This window comes from Coregonus clupeaformis, chromosome 15 (assembly GCF_020615455.1).
Source record: "Coregonus clupeaformis isolate EN_2021a chromosome 15, ASM2061545v1, whole genome shotgun sequence".
NCBI classification, from domain to species: Eukaryota; Metazoa; Chordata; class Actinopteri; order Salmoniformes; family Salmonidae; genus Coregonus; species Coregonus clupeaformis.
Window position 1 is genome coordinate 24,604,119 of NC_059206.1, and position 25,692 is coordinate 24,629,810.

Consider the following 25,692-nt stretch of genomic DNA (forward strand, 5'->3'; position numbering starts at 1 on the left):
ATTTGATTTTGATATAGCTGCACATTGATCTGGTAGAGGTAATCCCTGTATATAGCTGCACATTGATCTGGTACTGGTACTTCCTATATATAGCTGCACATTGATCTGGTACTGGTACTCCCTGTATATAGCTCCACATTGATCTGGTACTGGTACTCCCTGTATATAGCTGCACATTGATCTGGTACAGGTACTCCCTGTATATAGCTCCACATTGATCTGGTACTGGTACTCCCTGTATAAAGCTGCACATTGATCTGGTACTGGTACTCCCTGTATATAGCTCCACATTGATCTGGTACTGGTACTCCCTGTATATAGCTGCACATTGATCTGGTACAAGTACTCCATGTATATAGCTGCACATTACTCTGGTACTCCCAATATATAGCTGCACATTGATCTGATACTGGTACTCCCTATATATAGCTGCACATTGATCTGGTACTGGTACTCCCTGTATATAGCTGCACATTGATCTGGTACATGTACTCCCTGTATATAGCTGCACATTGATCTGGTACAGGTACTCCCTGTATATAGCTCCACATTGATCTGGTACTGGTACTCCCTATATATAGCTGCACATTGATCTGGTACTGGTACTCCCTGTATATAGCTCCACATTGATCTGGTACTGGTACTCCCTGTATATAGCTGCACAATGATCTGGTACAGGTACTCCCTGTATATAGCTGCACATTGATCTGGTACAGGTACTCCCTGTATATAGCTGCACATTGATCTGGTACTGGTACTCCCTATATATAGCTGCACATTGATCTGGTACTGGTACTCCCTGTATATAGCTCCACATTGATCTGGTACTGGTACTCCCTGTATATAGCTGCACATTGATCTGGTACAGGTAGTCCCTGTATATAGCTGCACATTGATCTGGTACTGGTACTCCCTGTATATAGATGCACATTGATCTGGTACAGGTACTCCCTGTATATAGCTCCACATTGATCTGGTACTGGTAATCCCTGTATATAGCTGCACATTGATCTGGTACTGGTACTTCCTATATATAGCTGCACATTGATCTGGTACTGGTACTCCCTGTATATAGCTCCACATTGATCTGGTACTGGTACTCCCTGTATATAGCTGCACATTGATCTGGTACAGGTACTCCCTGTATATAGCTCCACATTGATCTGGTACTGGTACTCCCTGTATATAGCTGCACATTGATCTGGTACAGGTACTCCCTGTATATAGCTGCACATTGCTCTGGTACTCCCAATATATAGCTGCACATTGATCTGGTACTGGTACTCCCTATATATAGCTGCACATTGATCTGGTACTGGTACTCCCTGTATATAGCTGCACATTGATCTGGTACATGTACTCCCTGTATATAGCTGCACATTGATCTGGTACAGGTACTCCCTGTATATAGCTCCACATTGATCTGGTACTGGTACTCCTATATATAGCTGCACATTGATCTGGTACTGGTACTCCCTGTATATAGCTCCACATTGATCTGGTACTGGTACTCCTGTATATAGCTGCACATTGATCTGGTACAGGTACTCCCTGTATATAGCTGCACATTGATCTGGTACTGGTACTCCCTGTATATAGATGCACATTGATCTGGTACAGGTACTCCCTGTATATAGCTCCACATTGATCTGGTACTGGTAATCCCTGTATATAGCTGCACATTGATATGGTACTGGTACTCCCTGTATATATCTGCACAGTGATCTGGTACAGGTACTCCCTGTATATAGCTCCAAATTGATCTGGTATTGGTACTCCCTGTATATAGCTGCACATTGATCTGGTACAGGTACTCCCTGTATATAGCTGCACATTGCTCTGGTACTCCCAATATATAGCTGCACATTGATCTGGTACTGGTACTCCCTATATATAGCTGCACATTGATCTGGTACTGGTACTCCCTGTATATAGCTGCACATTGATCTGGTACATGTACTCCCTGTATATAGCTGCACATTGATCTGGTACAGGTACTCCTGTATATAGCTCCACATTGATCTGGTACTGGTACTCCCTATATATAGCTGCACATTGATCTGGTACTGGTACTCCCTGTATATAGCTCCACATTGATCTGGTACTGGTACTCCCTGTATATAGCTGCACATTGATCTGGTACAGGTACTCCCTGTATATAGCTGCACATTGATCTGGTACTGGTACTCCCTTTATATAGATGCACATTGATCTGGTACAGGTACTCCCTGTATATAGCTCCACATTGATCTGGTACTGGTAATCCCTGTATATAGCTGCACATTGATCTGGTACTGGTACTCCCTGTATATATCTGCACAGTGATCTGGTACAGGTACTCCCTGTATATAGCTCCAAATTGATCTGGTATTGGTACTCCCTGTATATAGCTGCACATTGATCTGGTACTGGTACTCCCTGTATATAGCTGCACATTGATCTGGTACTGGTACTCCCTATATATAGCTGAACATTGATCTGGTACTGGTACTCCCTGTATTTAGCTGCACATTGATCTGGTACTGGTACTCCCTGTATATAGCTGCACATTGATCTGGTACTGGTACTCCCTGTATATAGCTCCACATTGATCTGGTACAGGTACTCCCTGTATATAGCTGCACATTGATCTGGTACTGGTACTCCCTGTATATAGCTCCACATTGATCTGGTACTCGTACTCCCTGTATATAGCTGCACATTGATCTGGTACTGGTACTCCCTGTATATAGCTGCACATTGATCTGGTACTGGTACTCCCTGTATATAGCTGAACATTGATCTGGTACGGGTACATCGTGTAGATAACTGCACATTGATAAAGTATTAGTACCCCCTGTATATAGCCTCGTTACTGATATTTTACTGCTGCTCTTTAATTATTTGTTATTTTTCTATTTTTATTTATTTATTGTTTACTTCAGTTTATTTAGTAAATACTTTCTTAACACTAATTGTTTCTTAAAACTGCATTGTTGGTTAAGGGCTTGAAAGTAAGCATTTCACTGTAAGGTCTACCCCTGTTGTATTCGGAGCATTTGACAAATAAATTAAGATTAGATTTGATTTTGATATAGCTGCACATTGATCTGGTAGAGGTAATCCCTGTATATAGCTGCACATTGATCTGGTACTGGTACTTCCTATATATAGCTGCACATTGATCTGGTACTGGTACTCCCTGTATATAGCTGCACATTGATCTGGTACTGGTACTTCCTATATATAGCTGCACATTGATAAAGTATTAGTACCCCCTGTATATAGCCTCGTTACTGATATTTTACTGCTGCTCTTTAATTATTTGTTATTTTTCTATTTTTATTTATTTATTGTTTACTTCAGTTTATTTAGTAAATACTTTCTTAACACTAATTGTTTCTTAAAACTGCATTGTTGGTTAAGGGCTTGAAAGTAAGCATTTCACTGTAAGGTCTACCCCTGTTGTATTCGGAGCATTTGACAAATAAATTAAGATTAGATTTGATTTTGATATAGCTGCACATTGATCTGGTAGAGGTAATCCCTGTATATAGCTGCACATTGATCTGGTACTGGTACTTCCTATTGTGACGTCACGAGAGGCTACACAGCTTTCAGCGGGATTGCTCACGTAGTGCAAGGAGACAAGGTTCAAACAAAACAAGGATTTTATTATAGGTCTTGGGAAATTAACGAAAATATAACAAAATTCTGTTCTCTTGTGGCTCTTTAAGGGTTAACAGTTCAGGGATGTCTCTTCCACATCCAAAATCATAATTCTCACTCGCTCAGATAACTTTTCCCCAGCCTTACTGTAGTCCACGTTGCAGCTAGTGGCCAACCCAACAAAAAGTCCTTCCAAATGTCTCTCACGTATTTCCACAGGTGCATATATCCAAAGGTGAGTATTTCCCAAAGGTAAGTATCTCCAAATCCTTATATTCCTCATGGAAGTGGACGTGCAGCACTCTTGTCCTCCAGAGAGCCCAGGTTGGAGATTGTGTCTCTTCACCCCCCACACCCTCCCTCAGTGTGTCTCTTCCCTTCCCAAACCTTCAGCTCATCAGCTCCTCATTTGTTTCAGCTGCGTGGGAAGATTGGCCATAGAGGGGTGGAGTTCCCGACCATACCAGCAGATGGAGCCATAGCTGTCTGGGTTTGCAGCCACCTCAGGGGGATGTAACGTCCCTCCAGGACACAGCCTCTCGTGACCTCACACATCCCCCTCCTCGGGACCGACGTCCTCGTCGGGGTAAAGGCAGCGAAGAAGGCATCACGCCGGGAGAGGGCGTCCGCATTGCCGTGGTGCTTGCCAGCCTGCTCTCTCTTCAACTCCTCCACCTCTAGGACCAGGGACTCAGCCTCCTGTTGTCTCTCCTTGAGTTTCTTACTGAACGCATCAGCCTTGGTTTTAGCAGAGTTTAGCTTCTGTTGAGCAGCTTTCAGTTCCTTCTCTCTCTCTGCCTCCGCATTCTTCATCTTGTTCTCCAACACCTTGTACTTCTCCTCTGCCTTCTTCTGGACCTCCTTACTACTGCGCAGGGTCTCCTCACACTCCTCGATGGTCCTGCGCAGCCTCTCCAGCTCCTCCTGTTGCTTATGGAAGGAGCTCTGTTGGAGTTTAGCCTGGAGGATATCTAACTCTTCTGTCTTCATGTCTAACTGTTGCTTTAACAAACGATACCTCTCAGCGGTCCCCTTCAGACCAGACAGTTCTTTGTCCAGATTCTGTAGCTCCGTCTCTGTGTCGGTCTGGGCACCTGCCATCCCTATCAGAGCCCGGGCGGGAGTGAGTAATTCGGAGGATTGCACCGGAGCCTTCCCAGCATGAGTCTTGCCTCTCCGTTTCCGAGGTACTCGGGGTTATCCTCTCCTGAGACTCTCTCCAGAGTGGGTAAAAGGCTGGGCAGTCTCGTCCCAATTAGGACAGGGACGGGGAGGGAATCAACCACCCCCGCCGTCGTGTGTATGGTTCCCCGTGTGCTGGTCATTGTAAGTTCAGTAATGGGGTATTCTCTGGTGTCCCCATGGACACAGGAAACTGGGAGGACTTTCCCCGGGGTCAGACACGTTGGGCCCACCAAATCCTTACGCACCAGGGTGGCCCGGCTACCAGAATCCAGTAAGGCCTCCACATCATGGTGATTCACAGTTACCGGGCAGGTGGGGGGTCGATCTGGGCCGCCATCTACGACTCCCAAGAGCGAGGCAAAACGGTGTGTGGGTGCTGAGCTGGAGGACTCCGCAGTGGGCATAGGTTCATCGGCTGGTTTCCCACACTGCCAGGAGATATGTCCCATCTCCCCACACCGGTAACACTGTCGAGTTTCCCCCTCCTGGTGTACTCTTCTTGGACCCGCCTGGTTTCTGGCTCCCCCTGGAGCCGGGATAAGTCCTGACGTGGCTGGGTTCGAGACCTTGGGGTCCTTTGGACGGGTTCTTCCCATTTGTGGTGGGGCCGCACTCCTGGGGTCTTTTCGGGAAGCATTCAGCATCTCCGCTGTGGCCTGGTACTTTTCCACAGCTTCCACGGTCAGATCAGCCGTGGTCAAGGCCTGTTGACTGATGAACCGTTTTGCCTCATAAGGCAGGGGCGCGTAGGTAACGATCCACCACAACGGCCTCCACCACCGCCGCTGCTGGATTCCTCTGCGGATCCAGCCATTTCCTTGCGATTCGGACAAGTTCATGCATCTGCGCCCGAGGAGGTTGGTCTGGTTGGAAGGTCCAGCTGTGAAAGCGCTGGGCCATACCAAACTTTGTGAGTCCATATCTGCTGAGGATCTCAGACTTCAGGGCATCATAGTCAGTAACCTGGTCAGGGCCCAGGTCCCGGACAGCATTCAGCGATTCCCCGGTTAGAAAGGGGGCTAACAGACCAACCCACTGTTGCTTGGGCCAGGCTTCCCTAGTGGCCGTGGCCTCAAATGCATGCAGGTATGCCTCAATGTCATCGGTAGCTCCCATCTTAGATATAAAGTCACTTGCCTTTATTGGGCGGGTATTTTGGACCACCCTCTGTCTCTGCAACTGCAATTCCTCTGCCTTCAGAAGGTTGGCTTTCTTTTGCTCCTCCAAGAGAGCCACGTTTGCTTGCATCTGGGCTTGCTGGCCAGCAACAAGGGCTTTCAATATGTCCTCCATTTCAGTCGGGCGGGGAGCCTACGGCCAACTTGGAAAACTGGGTGATCAAACCTTCGGTATCCTCCTCTGACATGCACTATTAACGCTTGAGCTTGCCCGTATTCTCCACCATCTGTGACGTCACGAGAGGCTACACAGCTTTCAGCGGGATTGCTCACGTAGTGCAAGGAGACAAGGTTCAAACAAAACAAGGATTTTATTATAGGTCTTGGGAAATTAACGAAAATATAACAAAATTCTGTTCTCTTGTGGCTCTTTAAGGGTTAACAGTTCAGGGATGTCTCTTCCACATCCAAAATCATAATTCTCACTCGCTCAGATAACTTTTCCCCAGCCTTACTGTAGTCCACGTTGCAGCTAGTGGCCAACCCAACAAAAAGTCCTTCCAAATGTCTCTCACGTATTTCCACAGGTGCATATATCCAAAGGTGAGTATTTCCCAAAGGTAAGTATCTCCAAATCCTTATATTCCTCATGGAAGTGGACGTGCAGCACTCTTGTCCTCCAGAGAGCCCAGGTTGGAGATTGTGTCTCTTCACCCCCCACACCCTCCCTCAGTGTGTCTCTTCCCTTCCCAAACCTTCAGCTCATCAGCTCCTCATTTGTTTCAGCTGCGTGGGAAGATTGGCCATAGAGGGGTGGAGTTCCCGACCATACCAGCAGATGGAGCCATAGCTGTCTGGGTTTGCAGCCACCTCAGGGGGATGTAACGTCCCTCCAGGACACAGCCTCTCGTGACATCACACTATATATAGCTGCACATTGATCTGGTACTGGTACTCCCTGTATATAGCTGCACATTGATCTGGTACTGATACTCCCTGTATATAGCTGCACATTGATCTGGTACTGGTACTCCCTGTATATAGCTCCACATTGATCTGGTACAGGTACTCCCTGTATATAGCTGCACATTGATCTGGTACTGGTACTCCCTGTTTTATAGCTGCACATTGATCTGGTACAGGTACTACCTGTATATAGCTGCACATTGATCTGGTACAGGTACTCCCTGTATATAGCTCCAAATTGATCTGGTACTGGTACTCCCTGTATATAGCTGCACATTGATCTGGTACTCCCTATATATAGCTGAACATTGATCTGGTACTGGTACTCCCTGTATATAGCTGCACATTGATCTGGTACAGGTACTCCCTGTATATAGCTGCACATTGATCTGGTACATGTACTCCCTGTATATAGCTGCATATTGATCTGGTACAGGTACTCCCTGTATATAGCTCCACATTGATCTGGTACTGGTACTCCCTATATATAGCTGCACATTGATCTGGTACTGGTACTCCCTGTATATAGCTCCACATTGATCTGGTACTGGTACTCCCTGTATATAGCTGCACAATGATCTGGTACAGGTACTCCCTGTATATAGCTGCACATTGATCTGGTACAGGTACTCCCTGTATATAGCTGCACATTGATCTGGTACTGGTACTCCCTATATATAGCTGCACATTGATCTGGTACTGGTACTCCCTGTATATAGCTCCACATTGATCTGGTACTGGTACTCCCTGTATATAGCTGCACATTGATCTGGTACAGGTACTCCCTGTATATAGCTGCACATTGATCTGGTACATGTACTCCCTGTATATAGCTGCATATTGATCTGGTACAGGTACTCCCTGTATATAGCTCCACATTGATCTGGTACTGGTACTCCCTATATAGCTGCACATTGATCTGGTACTGGTACTCCCTGTATATAGCTCCACATTGATCTGGTACTGGTACTCCCTGTATATAGCTGCACAATGATCTGGTACAGGTACTCCCTGTATATAGCTGCACATTGATCTGGTACAGGTACTCCCTGTATATAGCTGCACATTGATCTGGTACTGGTACTCCCTATATATAGCTGCACATTGATCTGGTACTGGTACTCCCTGTATATAGCTCCACATTGATCTGGTACTGGTACTCCCTGTATATAGCTGCACATTGATCTGGTACAGGTACTCCCTGTATATAGCTGCACATTGATCTGGTACTGGTACTCCCTGTATATAGATGCACATTGATCTGGTACAGGTACTCCCTGTATATAGCTCCACATTGATCTGGTACTGGTAATCCCTGTATATAGCTGCACATTGATCTGGTACTGGTACTCCCTGTATATATCTGCACAGTGATCTGGTACAGGTACTCCCTGTATATAGCTCCAAATTGATCTGGTATTGGTACTCCCTGTATATACAGTGGGGAAAAAAAGTATTTAGTCAGCCACCAATTGTGCAAGTTCTCCCACTTAAAAAGATGAGAGAGGCCTGTAATTTTCATCATAGGTACACGTCAACTATGACAGACAAGTTGAGGAAAAAAAATCCAGAAAATCACATTGTAGGATTTTTTATGAATTTATTTGCAAATTATGGTGGAAAATAAGTATTTGGTCACCTACAAACAAGCAAGATTTCTGGCTCTCACAGACCTCTAACTTCTTCTTTAAGAGGCTCCTCTGTCCTCCACTCGTTACCTGTATTAATGGCACCTGTTTGAACTTGTTATCAGTATAAAAGACACCTGTCCACAACCTCAAACAGTCACACTCCAAACTCCACTATGGCCAAGACCAAAGAGCTGTCAAAGGACACCAGAAACAAAATTGTAGACCTGCACCAGGCTGGGAAGACTGAATCTGCAATAGGTAAGTAGCTTGGTTTGAAGAAATCAACTGTGGGAGCAATTATTAGGAAATGGAAGACATACAAGACCACTGATAATCTCCCCTTGATCTGGGGCTCCACTCAAGATCTCAGCCTGTGGGGTCAAAATGATCACAAGAACGGTGAGCAAAAATCCCAGAACCACACGGGGGGACCTAGTGAATGACCTGCAGAGAGCTGGGACCAAAGTAACAAAGCCTACCATCAGTAACACACTACGCCGCCAGACGTAGTGCCAGACGTGTCCCCCTGCTTAAGCCAGTACATGTCCAGGCCCGTCTGAAGTTTGCTAGAGTGCATTTGAATGATCCAGAAGAGGATTGGGAGAATGTCATATGGTCAGATGAAACCAAAATATAACTTTTTGGTAAAAACTCAACTCGTCGTGTTTGGAGGACAGAGAATGCTGAGTTGCATCCAAAGAACACCATACCTACTGTGAAGCATGGGGGTGGAAACATCATGCTTTGGGGCTGTTTTTTCTGCAAAGGGACCAGGACGACTGATCCGTGTAAAGGAAAGAATGAATGGGGCCATGTATCGTGAGATTTTGAGTGAAAACCTCCTTCCATCAGCAAGGGCATTGAAGATGAAACGTGGCTGGATCTTTCAGCATGACAATGATCCCAAACACACCGCCTGGGCAACGAAGGAGTGGCTTCGTAAGAAGCATTTCAAGGTCCTGGAGTGGCCTAGCCAGTCTCCAGATCTCAACCCAATAGAAAATCTTTGGAGGGAGTTGAAAGTCTGTGTTGCCCAGCGACACTGCTCTAGAGGAGATCTGCATGGAGGAATGGGCCAAAATACCAGCAACAGTGTGTGAAAACCTTGTGAAGACTTACAGAAAACGTTTGACCTGTGTCATTGCCAACAAAGGGTATATAACAAAGTATTGAGAAACTTTTGTTATTGACCAAATACTTTTTTTCCACCATAATTTGCAAATAAATTCATTAAAAATCCTACAATGTGATTTTCTGGCATTTTTTTTCTAATTTTGTCTGTCATATTTGACGTGTACCTATGATGAAAATTACAGGCCTCTCTCATCTTTTTAAGTGGGAGAACATGCACAATGGGTGGCTGACTAAATACTTTTTTTCCCCACTGTAGCTGCACATTGATCTGGTACTCCGTATATATATAGCTGAACATTGATCTGGTACTGGTACTCCCTATATATAGCTGCACATTGATCTGGTACTGGTACTCCCTGTATATAGCTCCACATTGATCTGGTACTGGTACTCCCTGTATATAGCTGCACATTGATCTGGTACTGGTAATCCCTGTATATAGCTGCACATTGATCTGGTACAGGTACTCCCTGTATATAGCTGCACATTGATCTGGTACTGGTACTCCCTGTATATAGCTGCACATTGATCTGGTACTGGTACTCCCTGTATATAGCTCCACATTGATCTGGTACAGGTACTCCCTGTATATAGCTCCACATTGATCTGGTACTGATACTCCCTGTATATAGCTGCACATTGATCTGGTACTGGTACTCCCTGTATATAGCTCCACATTGATCTGGTACAGGTACTCCCTGTATATAGCTGCACATTGATCTGGTACTGGTACTCCCTGTTTTATAGCTGCACATTGATCTGGTACAGGTACTACCTGTATATAGCTGCACATTGATCTGGTACAGGTACTCCCTGTATATAGCTCCAAATTGATCTGGTACTGGTACTCCCTGTATATAGCTGCACATTGATCTGGTACTCCCTATATATAGCTGAACATTGATCTGGTACTGGTACTCCCTATATATAGCTGCACATTGATCTGGTACTGGTACTCCCTGTATACAGCTGCACATTGATCTGGTACAGGTACTCCCTATATATAGCTGCACATTGATCTGGTACTGGTACTCCCTGTTTTATAGCTGCACATTGATCTGGTACTGGTACTCCCTGTATATAGCTGCACATTGATCTGGTACTGGTACTCCCTGTATATAGCTGCACATTGATCTGGTACAGGTACTCCCTGTATATAGCTGAACATTGATCTGGTACTGGTACTCCCTATATATAGCTGCACATTGATCTGGTACTGGTACTCCCTGTATATAGCTGCACATTGATCTGGTACAGGTACTCCCTGTATATAGCTGAACATTGATCTGGTACTGGTACTCCCTGTATATAGCTGCACATTGATCTGGTACTGGTACTCCCTGTTTTATAGCTGCACATTGATCTGGTACTGGTACTCCCTGTATATAGCTCCACATTGATCTGGTACAGGTACTCCCTGTATATAGCTGAACATTGATCTGGTACTTGTACTCCCTGTATATAGCTGCACATTGATCTGGTACTGGTACACCCTGTATATAGCTGCACATTGATCTGGTACTGGTACTCCCTGTTTTATAGCTGCACATTGATCTGGTACTGGTACTCCCTGTATATAGCTTCACATTGATCTGGTACTGGTACTCCCTGTATATAGCTGAACATTGATCTGGTACTGGTACTCCCTGTATATAGCTCCATATTGATATGGTACTGGTACTCCCTGTATATAGCTCCACATTGATCTGGTACAGGTACTCCCTGTATATAGCTCCACATTGATCTGGTACTGGTACTCCCTGTATATACCTCCACATTGATCTGGTACTGGTACTCCCTGTATATAGCTGCACATTGATCTGGTACAGGTACTCCCTGTATATAGCTGCACATTGATCTGGTACAGGTACTCCCTGTATATAGCTCCAAATTGATCTGGTACTGGTACTCCCTGTATATAGCTGCACATTGATCTGGTACTCCCTATATATAGCTGAACATTGATCTGGTACTGGTACTCCCTATATATAGCTGCACATTGATCTGGTACTGTTACTCCCTGTATATAGCTCCACATTGATCTGGTACTGGTACTCCCTGTATATAGCTGCACATTGATCTGGTAATTGTACTCCCTGTATATAGCTCCACATTGATCTGGTACAGGTACTCCCTGTATATAGCTGCACATTGATCTGGTACTGGTACTCCCTGTTTTATAGCTGCACATTGATCTGGTACAGGTACTCCCTGTATATAGCTGCACATTGATATGGTACAGGTACTCCCTGTATATAGCTGCACATTGATCTGGTACAGGTACTCCCTGTATATAGCTGCACATTGATCTGGTACTGGTACTCCCTGTTTTATAGCTCCACATTGATCTGGTACTGGTACTCCCTGTATATAGCTGCACATTGATCAGGTACTGGTACTCCCTGTATAAAGCTGCACATTGATCTGGTACTGGTGCTCCCTGTATATAGCTGCACATTGATCTGGTACAGGTACTCCCTGTATATAGCTGCACATTGATCTGGTACTGGTACTCCCTGTATATAGCTGCATATTGATTTGGTACAGGTACTCCCTGTATATAGCTGCACATTGATCTGGTACTCCCTATGTATAGCTGCACATTGATCTGGTACTGGTACTCCCTATATATAGCTGCACATTGATCTCGTACAGGTACTCCCTGTATATAGCTCCACATTGATCTGGTACTGGTACTCCCTGTATATAGCTGCACATTGATCTGGTACTGGTACTCCCTGTATATAGCTGCACATTGATCTGGTACAGGTACTCCCTGTATATAGCTCCACATTGATCTGGTACTGGTACTCGCTGTATATAGCTGCACATTGATCTGGTACAGGTACTCCCTGTATATAGCTGCACATTGATCTGGTACAGGTACTCCCTGTATATAGCTGCACATTGATCTGGTACTGTTATTCCCTGTATATAGCTGCACATTGATCTGTTACAGGTACTCCCTGTATATAGCTGCACATGATCTGGTACAGGTACTCCCTGTATATAGCTCCACATTGATCTGGTACTGGTACTCCCTGTATATAGCTGCACATTGATCTGGTACAGGTACTCCCTGTATATATCTGCACATTGATCTGGTACTGGTACTGGCTGTATATAGCTGCACATTGATCTGGTACAGGTACTCCCTATATATAGCTGCACATTGATCTGGTACTGGTACTCCCTGTATATAGCTGCACATTGATCTGGTACAGGTACTCCCTGTATATAGCTGCACATTGATCTGGTACAGGTACTCCCTGTATATAGCTGCACATTGATCTGGTACTGGTACTCCCTGTATATAGCTCCACATTGATCGGGTACTGGTACTCGCTGTATATAGCTGCACATTGATCTGGTACTGGTACTCCCTGTATATAGCTGCACATTGATCTGGTACAGGTACTCCCTGTATATAGCTGCACATTGATCTGGTACTGGTACTCCCTGTATATAGCTGCACATTGATCTTGTACAGGTACTCCCTATATATAGCTGCACGTTGATCTGGTACTGGTACTCCCTGTTTTATAGCTGCACATTGATCTGGTACTGGTACTCCCTGTATATAGATGCACATTGATCTGGTACTGGTACTCCCTGTATATAGCTGCACATTGATCTGGTACAGGTACTCCCTGTATATAGCTGAACATTGATCTGGTACTGGTACTCCCTATATATAGCTGCACATTGATCTGGTACTGGTACTCCCTGTATATAGCTGCACATTGATCTGGTACAGGTACTCCCTGTATATAGCTGAACATTGATCTGGTACTGGTACTCCCTGTATATAGCTGCACATTGATCTGGTACTCGTACTCCCTGTTTTATAGCTGCACATTGATCTGGTACTGGTACTCCCTGTATATAGCTCCACATTGATCTGGTACAGGTACTCCCTGTATATAGCTGAACATTGATCTGGTACTTGTACTCCCTGTATATAGCTGCACATTGATCTGGTACTGGTACTCCCTGTATATAGCTGCACATTGATCTGGTACTGGTACTCCCTGTTTTATAGCTGCACATTGATCTGGTACTGGTGCTCCCTGTATATAGCTTCACATTGATCTGGTACTGGTACTCCCTGTATATAGCTGAACATTGATCTGGTACTGGTACTCCCTGTATATAGCTCCACATTGATCTGGTACTGGTACTCCCTGTATATAGCTCCACATTGATCTGGTACAGGTACTCCCTGTATATAGCTCCACATTGATCTGGTACTGGTACTCCCTGTATATAGCTCCACATTGATCTGGTACTGGTACTCCTTGTATATAGCTGTACATTGATCTGGTACAGGTACTCCCTGTATATAGCTGCACATTGATCTGGTACAGGTACTCCCTGTATATAGCTGCACATTGATCTGGTACTGGTACTCCCTGTATATAGCTGCACATTGATCTGGTACTGGTACTCCCTGTATATAGCTCCACATTGATCTGGTACTGGTGCTCCCTGTATATAGCTGCACATTGATCTGGTACTGGTACTCCCTGTATATAGCTCCACATTGATCTGGTACAGGTACTCCCTGTATATAGCTCCACATTGATCTGTTACTGGTACTCCCTGTATATAGCTCCACATTGATCTGGTACTGGTACTCCCTGTATATAGCTGCACATTGATCTGGTACAGGTACTCCCTGTATATAGCTGCATTGCTAGGTTTCTGCCTTTCTAGGGAGTTTTCTTAACCACCGTGCTGCATGGTATTGCTTGCTGTTTGGGGTTTTAGGCTGGGTTTCTGTATAGCACTTTGTGACATCTGCTGATGTAAAAAGGGCTTCATAAATACATTTGATTGATTGATTGATCTGGTACAGGTATACTCCCTGTATATAGCTCCATTCTTCTGTATTTTATTTCATTCCTGTTGTTACTGTTTTATAAACTCTGCATTGTTGGGAAGGGCTCGTAAGCAAGCATTTCACGTTAAAGTCGCCAGTTCTGACAAATAACATTTTATTTGATATGATTTCCTACTGTTTATACACACACACACACATACACACACACACACACACACACTTGCCCACACATGCACCTTTACACACACACACGCACACTATTGATTGCAGGACCACTCTTTCTCAGAGGTTTAAATATTGATTGATGGATGTGTTTTGCATAGAATCAGCACATGAAATATCATTGTCATCATTAGTCACACCTCAATGTGATCCTCTGGGAACAGTGATATAATACCAGATAGTGTCTTAGGGGGTAATTGTTGTTTTAAAGCTACTGTGTGATGGCAGTTAACATTTGTCCCTTCATCTTCAGATTGCGAACACAAGGTGACCAACACTACGCGTATGCCCGCAGGGAGTTTGTTTGCATGTGTGTGTGTATGTGTGTGAAATCAAATCAAATCGAATTTTATTTGTCACACACAGTTTATAAAAGGCAAATAGAAAAGGTTCAGTGAAATGCTTGTGTGTGTGTGTGTGTGTGGCATGTCTCTGGGGCGCTGGGTGTGTTCAAAGGCTCGACTTGTAACTGGCAACCCTCTGCCTATTGTCCATGGAATTGAGTAGGCCACCAGGAGCTTAGAGAGAGACCCCAGTGTCTTCTGGGTATAAGCCTTTGATCTCGGAAGTGCCGACCGCTGGCTGTGCTCCTAAAACATGTTTTGAATGTCATTATGTATTCTGTTTTCCCCCAATGCTTTATTCATGTTCAGCACAGATTAAGTATTTTGCCTTGACAACCATTGACACTGAGAGGATAGGCATATAACATTGTCTTTCTATTATGGAAGGATTAGTGCGATGACTTCATTTCCTGTGCTTTAACAGAATATGCCATTTCCCTCCAATTTGAATTTCCTAGCACAGATCATATATTTTGCTTCGAAACATTTGTTAACACAGAAATATGAACACAGAAACCATTATTATCAACGTTTTCTATCGTAGTAGGGCATATTTGTAGTAGGGCATCACTTCCTGTATATGAGTACATTTCCTGTTCTGTAATACAAACAACACATAAAAAGAGCCAGTGAATGTTTAGTCAGTATGTTGTGGCATACAAACCTGAATCCTTGACACAGAAAATCTATGAGAGCATGGCTCTCCAGCGATACAACCGAAAGGCCCACAATAGATTTCTTACGAGTTATGAAAGCAGCAGGCAGGGGCCGCCTTATGCAATTTTTCTCTACATTTAAACAAAAAACAATTTTTCACGGCGGCACTACAGACAGCAGACTCCGGGGAGATTGGGTTACTGCCGTGAAATTACTCGGAGACAGAGATGAGTCTCTCTCTCTCACTCTCTCTCTCACACACACACACACACACAAACACACAAACACACACACACACACACATAGAGCACAGGTGGTAATGTAGCCAGAACATGAGGAGGTCTGGCACCCAATCAACAGATATGTGCCTGGCATTCCCAAGTTTCTTTGTTACTCTCTATGGTAGGATGAAAAATGAAAGTAATGCATAATGAAATGCAATATTCGGCCCCTGCAGAGGACATTCAACTTTAATTAGCAATGATGGTCGCCTTTTCACTCTGTCACCTCAAGAGCGAACTGTCTGAGACTGCCTGAAATGTAATTACATTTGGCAGCTAGCTTCTTGTGATGGAGTTTTCACCCTACTTCCAGCACCCCGACCCGGAGCATAGTGTGGGCTCAAAATACCGGTTGACCTTCACCATCAGCTGGATACCAGAGATTCATGTCTCCTTCATACCAGATAAACCCTTTTGAAAACAACAACCGCAAAAATGATTTGAAATAAAGAATGTAAGAGGTTAGTTATCAAAAACTGCCAAAAAACACAAATAATTTAGAATTCTACAGTCTGAAAATAACATTGTAAAGGTAATAAACCTTGGTCACACTTTCCCCAGATTCTATCAAACCCCAGGTCCGCCATGGCCCGTTGTCGCTACCAATCTCAGTCTACACTCAATGACATTCCCCTCCAGAGGACATGGCACCTCGGGATCCAGGAACCAATCTACTACTAATGACCTGGGGTCTTGTTACTGGGTGTTGTATCTGACAACGGACTGGCACGGCTCCAGATATATCTACTACCCATTGCCTTGTCACAGAGAGGGACTCTTTGGTATTCCAAGCACACTCTTCCCTGCCTGAGGAGGGACCTGCTAACCTGCCGCTTCGCTGTGTGCGTGTCTCCGGGGGAAAGGGAGACGTGAACGAGAGGCGGCGATGCAACACTTTGGAAGTCTGCTCGACTGGCGTCTGGCATCTCTGACGTCAATAGAGAGAGAGAGAGAGAGAGAGAGAGAGAGAGAGGATGTAACCAGCCGTGCCTAATCTCTTAATAGAATTTCAATAGCCAAGGTGAAAGGGCTGGCTGATGGAGGGAGAGAGAGTCAGTCATGTTGTGGGTTGAATACAAGAGGTCCCTGCACTGCAGTCTAGGAGGTAGATGGCTCTCTCTCTCTCTCTCTCTCTCTCTCTCTCTCTCTCTCTCTCTCTCTCTCTCTCTCTCTCTCTCTCTCTCTCTCTCTCTCTCTCTCTCTCTCTCTCTCTCTCTCTCTCTCTCTCTCTCTCTCTCTCTCTCTCTCTCTCTCTCTCTCTCTCTCTCTCTCTCTCTCTCTCTCTCTCTCACAGACAGATGATATGTTTCCCTGCCTGGTGTGACAGTGTTGTCCATCAGTTCTCCTAGATCTTCTTCATAATGCTTTGAAATAGGTGATGGACTATACAGCTGTGATAGATGGATGATAGCGATATATAATGATAGATCTATTCCGTTTAGACCACAGTTGAGTACCAACGACCGCCTTCATTGCTAAAAGTGGGTTAGATTGTTTCACATCCTTTGAGCTCCCACATTTGATCCATTTTGAATTTGAAAAAGCATTACATTACACCACTGATTTAAGGCAACATTGAATTTACATTTCCATAAAAACATAGACACCATCCTTATGACCAATCATCTCTTGAACAGCTGTTCCATTCCTTGATTTTGACCTTATACAAACATCGTCTAACACATCAGGATCCATATATGTTGACCCAGATAAAACAATGTACTCTCACTTCTGAGGTGAACGCTGTCCTCTGGATCAAAGAGATAATATGATATGTCTAAAGAAGCCATCACTAATAGAGGTTGATTGTTTGGTACTAATAGAGGTTCATTGTTTGGTACTAATAGAGGTTCATTGTTTGGTACTAATAGTGGTTCATTGTTTGGTAGATGGACAATCATTGTATATCATATAGTTCATGTATGAATAATAAGTTGGTGTACAACTAACAGCTTTGTCATTCCTATGTTTGCAGGGTTTGTAGAGCCTGCTCATGCAGTACAACTAAACGTCTCAGCAGTAACATAACTTACGGCACAACACCCCCTCCTTCCTGTTCCCCTTCATCTCTGCGATGTTTGATCACACAATGGAAAATGAATTCAAAGTTACAGAAGCCTTTTGATGTGCCTTGAGGTGACGGTTGCCATTGTTGTTGTAACTCATTATGTTACCAGTTAGTTTACCTGAGACCTCACCTTACCAGTTAGTTTGCCTGAAACCTCATCCTACCAGTTAGTTTACCTGAAACCTCATCCTACCAGTTAGTTTGCCTGAGACCTCATCCTACCAGTTAGTTTACCTGAGACCTCACCCTACCAGTTAGTTTGCCTGAAACCTCACCCTACCAGTTAGTTTACCTGAAACCTCATCCTACCAGTTAGTTTGCCTGAGACCTCATCCTACCAGTTAGTTTACCTGAGACCTTACCCTACCAGTTAGTTTGCTTTCTTCACTGTCCCTGGTACGGTACACTGCAGTTATTTTTGCAGTTGGTCCTAAATGTGTTAATCCTTTCTCATTGGTTTATAATAACAGTTAATAGTGATGACAAATGCAGATTGGAGAATTACTTTCTCTTGTATAGTGTCTTTAGAATGTTGGGTATTAGGTTTTAGACACAGACACACACAGACCCACACAAAAATAGACACATATAGACACAGCCACACATAGACACACAAAGACACATACAGACATACACACAAAGACACAGACATACACACAGAGACACAGACACACACAGACACACACACAGACACACACAGACATTAACACAAACACACACATACAGACACACACGGACACACACAGACACACAGACACAGACAGACACAGACACATAAAGACACACACAGACACACACAGACAAACACAGACACACACACATAGACATTGTCACACACAGACACAGACATAGAAACACACAGACACAGACACACAAAGACATAGACACATACATTGACACACAGAGAAATAGAGACACACAGACAGACACAGACACACACAGACAAACACACACACACACACAGACACATACAGACACTCACAGACACACACAGACACACACAAATATAGAGACACACAAACATAGACACACACAGACACACGCATACACTCACAGACATAGACACACACAGACACACACAGAGACATAGACACACACAGACACACACACACAGACACACACACACACAGACATTGCCACACACAGACACCGACACAGACACACAGACATAGCCACACAAACAGACATAGTCACACACACACACACACACACACACAGACAAGCACAGACACAGACACACACAGGCACACAAAGACACACACAGACACAAACACACACAGAAACACACAGACATTGCCACACACAGACACAGACACACAGACATTGTCAAACACAGACACAGACAAACACAGACACACACAGACAGACATTGCCACACACAGACACACAGACACAGACAGACACAGACAGACACAGACACACACACCGACACACACAGACACACACACACAGACACACATAGACACAGACACACACAGACACACACAGAGACATAGACACACACAGGCACAGACACACACAGACACAGATACATAGACACACACAGACACACACACAGACACACACACAAAAACAGACATACACACACAGACACACACAGACATAGACACACACACACACACAGACATTGACACACACAGACACACACAGACACACACAGACACACACAGACACAGACATACAGAGACATAGACAGATACAGACACAGACACACAGACACACACAGACACACACACAGACACACACGGACATAGACACACACACACCCACTCACTCTCTTTCTCTCTCACATACACGTGCACACACACACACACACACACACACACACAGTCTTGTATAACTAACCTTGTGGGGAAACACATTTCAATCCCATTCAAAATCCTATTTTCCCTAACCCTAACATTAACCCTAACTCGAAAATCTAATCTTAACCCTAAACCTAATCCTAGCTCCTAACCCTGAACCTAATTCTAACCCTAACGCTAACACTAATTCTAACCCTAACCCTAAACCCCCTAGAAATAGCATTTGACCTTGTGGGGACTAACAAAATGCCACCAGTTGGTCCAAACAAATCGACACACACACACACACACACACACACACACACACACACACACACACACACACACACACACACACACACACACACACACACACACACACAAGACACACACACACACACACAGACACACAAACACACATACACACACCTTGCTTAGAATTAGCATGCTTGTTGACTATGATGATATGGTATGGTTAAACAATGCTTGTGATTAGTACGTGCCCTGCATCTCCCTACAGCTTTATAAGACAGTGGCCGTGTCCAAATACCCATACTAGCATACTAAATAGTATGCGAAAAAATACTGTGTTATAGGGTGTGAAATTTCATGTAATGCGTGATTGCGTTGACTACCATCATGCGTTCATTTTGGTACAGCACGTCAATTTATCTGATTATCAGCTGCCGTCAAACACGTGAGTGGGAAAGGATGTGTGAATTCTACTAGATCAAACGCCGAAATAAGTATGCAGTTTATGTAGCACGCTAGTATGGGTTTTGGGACACGGCCAGTCACTCTCTGAGTCTAAGGTATGTGAGTACACAGGTAGCTCTTCTGTTGGACATGTTGACACAGCACTTAGACCACAAAACCATCCTTCTTGGATCCTTTAAATCCCCTACAGTCATGTATAAAGGAGCACAATGCCATGAAAGGCCATGAGGGATTCATTGCGTTGAATTAACTTAATTGTGGTGGCAAGACAAAACCAAGCCTTATTGTGAAACGCTTTGTAGGTAGGTAGGATACACGTTCAAAAAGGCAATAAAATGAAAACCTCTAAGCCAGAGGCAGTAGCACAGGACTAGAGAGAGCGAGAGAGAGAGAGAGAGAGAGAGAGGACAGTTAAGTATACTCTATTCACTCATACAAAGACTGACATAGATCTTTCTTATCAGGGTGAGAGTCAAACACTATTTAAACAAACCTGAGACCTGCCTGCTGTTGTGTTAGGTTGTATGGTTTCTTCTATTCTACTGACCTGTTGAAAGCAGTTTGTGTTTACCATAAAACAAAACAATAGTTTGCTATGTTGTCATGGACACCACTTACTGGTTTGGCGATATATCGGTCAACTTGAAGCAACAGCTAGTTGTTCAAGATGTCAGAGAACATAACATCACTAGTTCTGTTTACTAGTTCATTTAGATTGTCATTCAGTGATCTGCTGTAGGCTAATAAATAATCCACAAATTATTCACATCCAGAAATAGCAGTGGGTAACTGCTCTAAACAGATAAAATGTAGGAAGACAGGATATAGTTACAGGACGTGGCTTCTAGGACTACAACAACGATACTAACATATCCACAGATACCTAAACTCTCAGAGTATATTTCAGATGAGTTTTTAATCCAGTTTCAGATCAATACCTGTGTCCTCATTTAGTCTTCTGTCTGTCATGGTAGGATCGATACGGCTGGGAAATAGCCCAGGGTTTTGGGAGGTCTGAGCAAAGGTGTCCCCAGTCCTGCATCCCATTGTGACACCGCACATTATGCAATGATGTGCAGGACAGTACACTAGCTAACCTTCGTGTACTATCAATACTGTTTGTCAATATGACTGTTGTTTTTGATGCACTGCTCCTAGCTAGGTTTTACATTATGGGTCTAGACAATAATACTGTAAACATTATGTCACACAGTTAGAAACGATCTCTGGTAGTACTGAGTGTTTAAATCTAAAGCAGGTACCTCTCAGCCATTATGTAAGACCTTTCAAGATGATTGAGTTTGGAACAAATGACACAAATCACCTGGAATACCCCCAACCCCTCATGATAGGCCTACACCTGTCAGATGCCATGGCTGGATTGCTTCTATTATTTATGGGAGGGTTTGGATACATAGTCCACTCTGTACGTCAGAGTGTCTGTCTGTCTGTCTGTCTGTCTCTGTCTCTGTCTCTGTCTCTGTCTCTGTCTCTATCTCTGTCTCTGTCTCTCTCTCTCTCTCTCTCTCTCTCTCTCTCTCTCTCTCTTAGCAGACGCCACACCTGCAAGGGGCACAGAACATAGGCACTCAAAAAGCATCTCATGGCAAGTGCAGGGATTGAACCCACAACCTTGGCATTGTTAGCAACACACTCTAAACCAACTGAGCTAACCAGTCCTACTTGCCAGAAGTGACAGTTCTTACGAGTCATCATGGCTCAGCAACTGCTAGCGAGTAAGTTACCAGTTAAGCCAAGAGGAGCCCCTGGCCAGGGTGGGAGCCTCTAGATTACTGCTTGTGGCCACATCTAACAGCTGGGGAATTAGCTCAAATGGTAGAGCGCTCGCTTAGCATGCGAGAGGTAGCGGGATCGATGCCCGCATTCTCCAAGATTCCTTGTTTTGACACACACACACTCTCCATACTCTCATACATTGCTCTCTGGGCAAAGGATCCCTCATTCACAAAAACAGATAAACATCTGTGGCATTGGATCAGCAGTGTATCTCAGTGTGTGTATTGATAACACACAAACAGGGAAGCGGATCTTTGTTTTTGTGGCAGCTGTGTGGAGGCCTCCAAATGGAAACGGAGAGTGTATCGGGTGTCCTCGCATGCCCGAGATGACGGGCAGATTCCCCCTGCATCAATCTGGGTAAGAGTTCCCACTGCACCAATCTGGGTGAGAGTTCCCCCTGCACCAATCTGGGTAAGAGGTCCCACTGCATCAATCTGGGTAAGAGTTTCCACTGCACCAATCTGGGTAAGAGGTCCCACTGCACCAATCTGGGTAAGAGGTCCCCCTGCACCAATCTGGGTAAGAGGTCCCACTGCATCAATCTGGGTAAGAGTTTCCACTGCACCAATCTGGGTAAGAGGTCCCACTGCATCAATCTGGGTAAGAGTTCCCACTGCACCAATCTGGGTAAGAGTTCCCCCTGCACCAATCTGGGTAAGAGGTCCCACTGCATCAATCTGGGTAAGAGTTCCCCCTGCATCAATCTGGGTAAGAGGTCCCCCTGCATCAATCTGGGTAAGAGGTCCCCCTGCATCAATCTGGGTAAGAGGTCCCCCTGCATCAATCTGGGTAAGAGGTCCCCCTGCATCAATCTGGGTAAGAGGTCCCCCTGCATCAATCTGGGTAAGAGTTCCCCCTGCATCAATCTGGGTAAGAGGTCCCCCTGCACCAATCTGGGTAAGAGTTCCCTCTGCACCAATCTGGGTAAGAGGTCCCCCTGCACCAATCTGGGTAAGTGTTCCCTCTGCACCAATCTGGGTAAGAGGTCCCCCTGCATCAATCTGGGTAAGAGTTCCCTCTGCACCAATCTGGGTAAGAGGTCCCCCTGCACCAATCTGGGTATGAGGTCCCACTGCATCAATCTGGGTAAGAGTTTCCACTGCATCAATCTGGGTAAGAGTTCCCCTGCACCAATCTGGGTAAGAGTTTCCACTGCATCAATCTGGGTAAGAGGTCCCCCTGCATCAATCTGGGTAAGAGGTCCCCCTGCATCAATCTGGGTAAGAGGTCCCCCTGCATCAATCTGGGTAAGAGGTCCCACTGCACCAATCTGGGTAAGAGGTCCCCCTGCACCAATCTGGGTAAGAGGTCCCACTGCACCAATCTGGGTAAGAGGTCCCCCTGCATCAATCTGGGTAAGAGTTCCCTCTGCACCAATCTGGGTAAGAGGTCCCCCTGCACCAATCTGGGTAAGAGTTCCCTCTGCACCAATCTGGGTAAGAGGTCCCCCTGCATCAATCTGGGTAAGAGGTCCCACGGCACCAATCTGGGTAAGAGGTCCCACTGCACCAATCTGGGTAAGAGGTCCCACTGCATCAATCTGGGTAAGAGGTCCCACTGCATCAATCTGGGTAAGAGTTCCCCCTGCACCAATCTGGGTAAGAGGTCCCACTGCACCCAGTAGTGAAGTGGTGCCCGGAAAAGTAAGTATACTCTAATTTTGCCAAAATATTCCCAAACGGCCCGTCCGGTGAAGGAAAGGCGCCCTGTGTGAAAAATTCTATGACAAACAGTGACATACACTCTGAATTACCTAAAATTATAAATCCCATATTGGTTTTTCACAGTCAGGCCATCCCAAGCTGTACTGTGCAAGTAGGATAATAGTAGTCCTACTATTGAAACAGATACACGTAAACGAGACTGTCAACTGAGTCAGAAATTCACAGGTTTCAGATTTTGTTCATGATTTATTCATGGGAGGGTTTGGATTCATAGTCCACTCTGTATAGCAAGGTATATCAGAGCTTCTGTAAAATTACTCTCTCTCTCTCTCTCTCTCTCTCTCACACACACATTCTTTCACTTTAAGCAGACGCCACACCTGCAAGGGGCACAGAACATAGGCACTCAAAAAGCATCTTGTGGCAAGTACAGGGATTGAACACACAACCTTGGCATTGTTAGCAACACACTCTAACCAAACTGAGCTAACCAGTCCTACTTGCCAGAAGTGACAGTTCTTACGAGTCATCATGGCTCAGCAACTGCTAGTGAGTAAGTTACCAGTTAAGCCAAGAGGAGCCCCTGGCCAGGGCGGGAGCCTCTAGATTACTCCTTGTGGCCACATCTAACAGCTGGGGAATTAGCTCAAATGGTAGAGCGCTCGCTTAGCATGCGAGAGGTAGCGGGATCGATGCCTGCATTCTCCAAGATTCCTTGTTTTGACACACACTCTCCATACTCTCATACATTGCTCTCTGGGCAAAGGATCCCTCATTCACAAAAACAGATAAACATCTGTGGCATTGGATCAGCAGTGTATCTCAGTGTGTGTATTGATAACACACAAACAGGGAAGCGGATCTTTGTTTTTGTGGCAGCTGTGTCGAGGCCGCCAAATGGAAACGGAGAGTGTATCGGGTGTCCTCGCATGCCCGAGATGACGGGCAGATTCCCCCTGCACCAATCTGGGTAAGAGTTCCCCCTGCACCAATCTGGGTAAGAGTTCCCACTGCACACAGTAGTGAAGTGGTGCCCGGAAAAGTAAGTATACTCTAATTTTGCCAAAATATTCCCAAACGGCCGGTCCGGTGAAGGAAAGGCGCCCTGTGTGAAAAATTCTATGACAAACAGTGACATACACTCTGAATTACCTAAAATTATAAATCCCATATTGGTTTTTCACAGTCAGGCCATCCCAAGCTGTACTGTGCAAGTAGGATAATAGTAGTCCTACTATTGAAACAGATACACGTAAACGAGACTGTCAACTGAGTCAGAAATTCACAGGTTTCAGATTTTGTTCATGATTTATTCATGGGAGGGTTTGGATTCATAGTCCACTCTGTATAGCAAGGTATATCAGAGATTCTGTCAAATTACTCTCTCTCTCTCTCTCTCTCTCTCTCTCTCTCTCTCTCTCTCACACACATTCTTTCACTTTAAGCAGACGCCACACCTGCAAGGGGCACAGAACATAGGCACTCAAAAAGCATCTTGTGGCAAGTACAGGGATTGAACACACAACCTTGGCATTGTTAGCAACACACTCTAACCAACTGAGCTAACCAGTCCTACTTGCCAGAAGTGACAGTTCTTACGAGTCATCATGGCTCAGCAACTGCTAGTGAG

At 44.8% G+C, this 25,692-nt stretch overlaps 1 non-coding gene across 1 annotated transcript; it reads left to right on the forward strand.

Annotated features, from left to right (window-relative positions):
• Positions 1 to 22,416: 22,416 nt before the first annotated feature.
• On the forward strand, positions 22,417 to 22,489 carry trnaa-agc. The gene has a single exon. It is a non-coding gene; the product is annotated as a tRNA-Ala (tRNA).
• Positions 22,490 to 25,692: the final 3,203 nt, after the last annotated feature.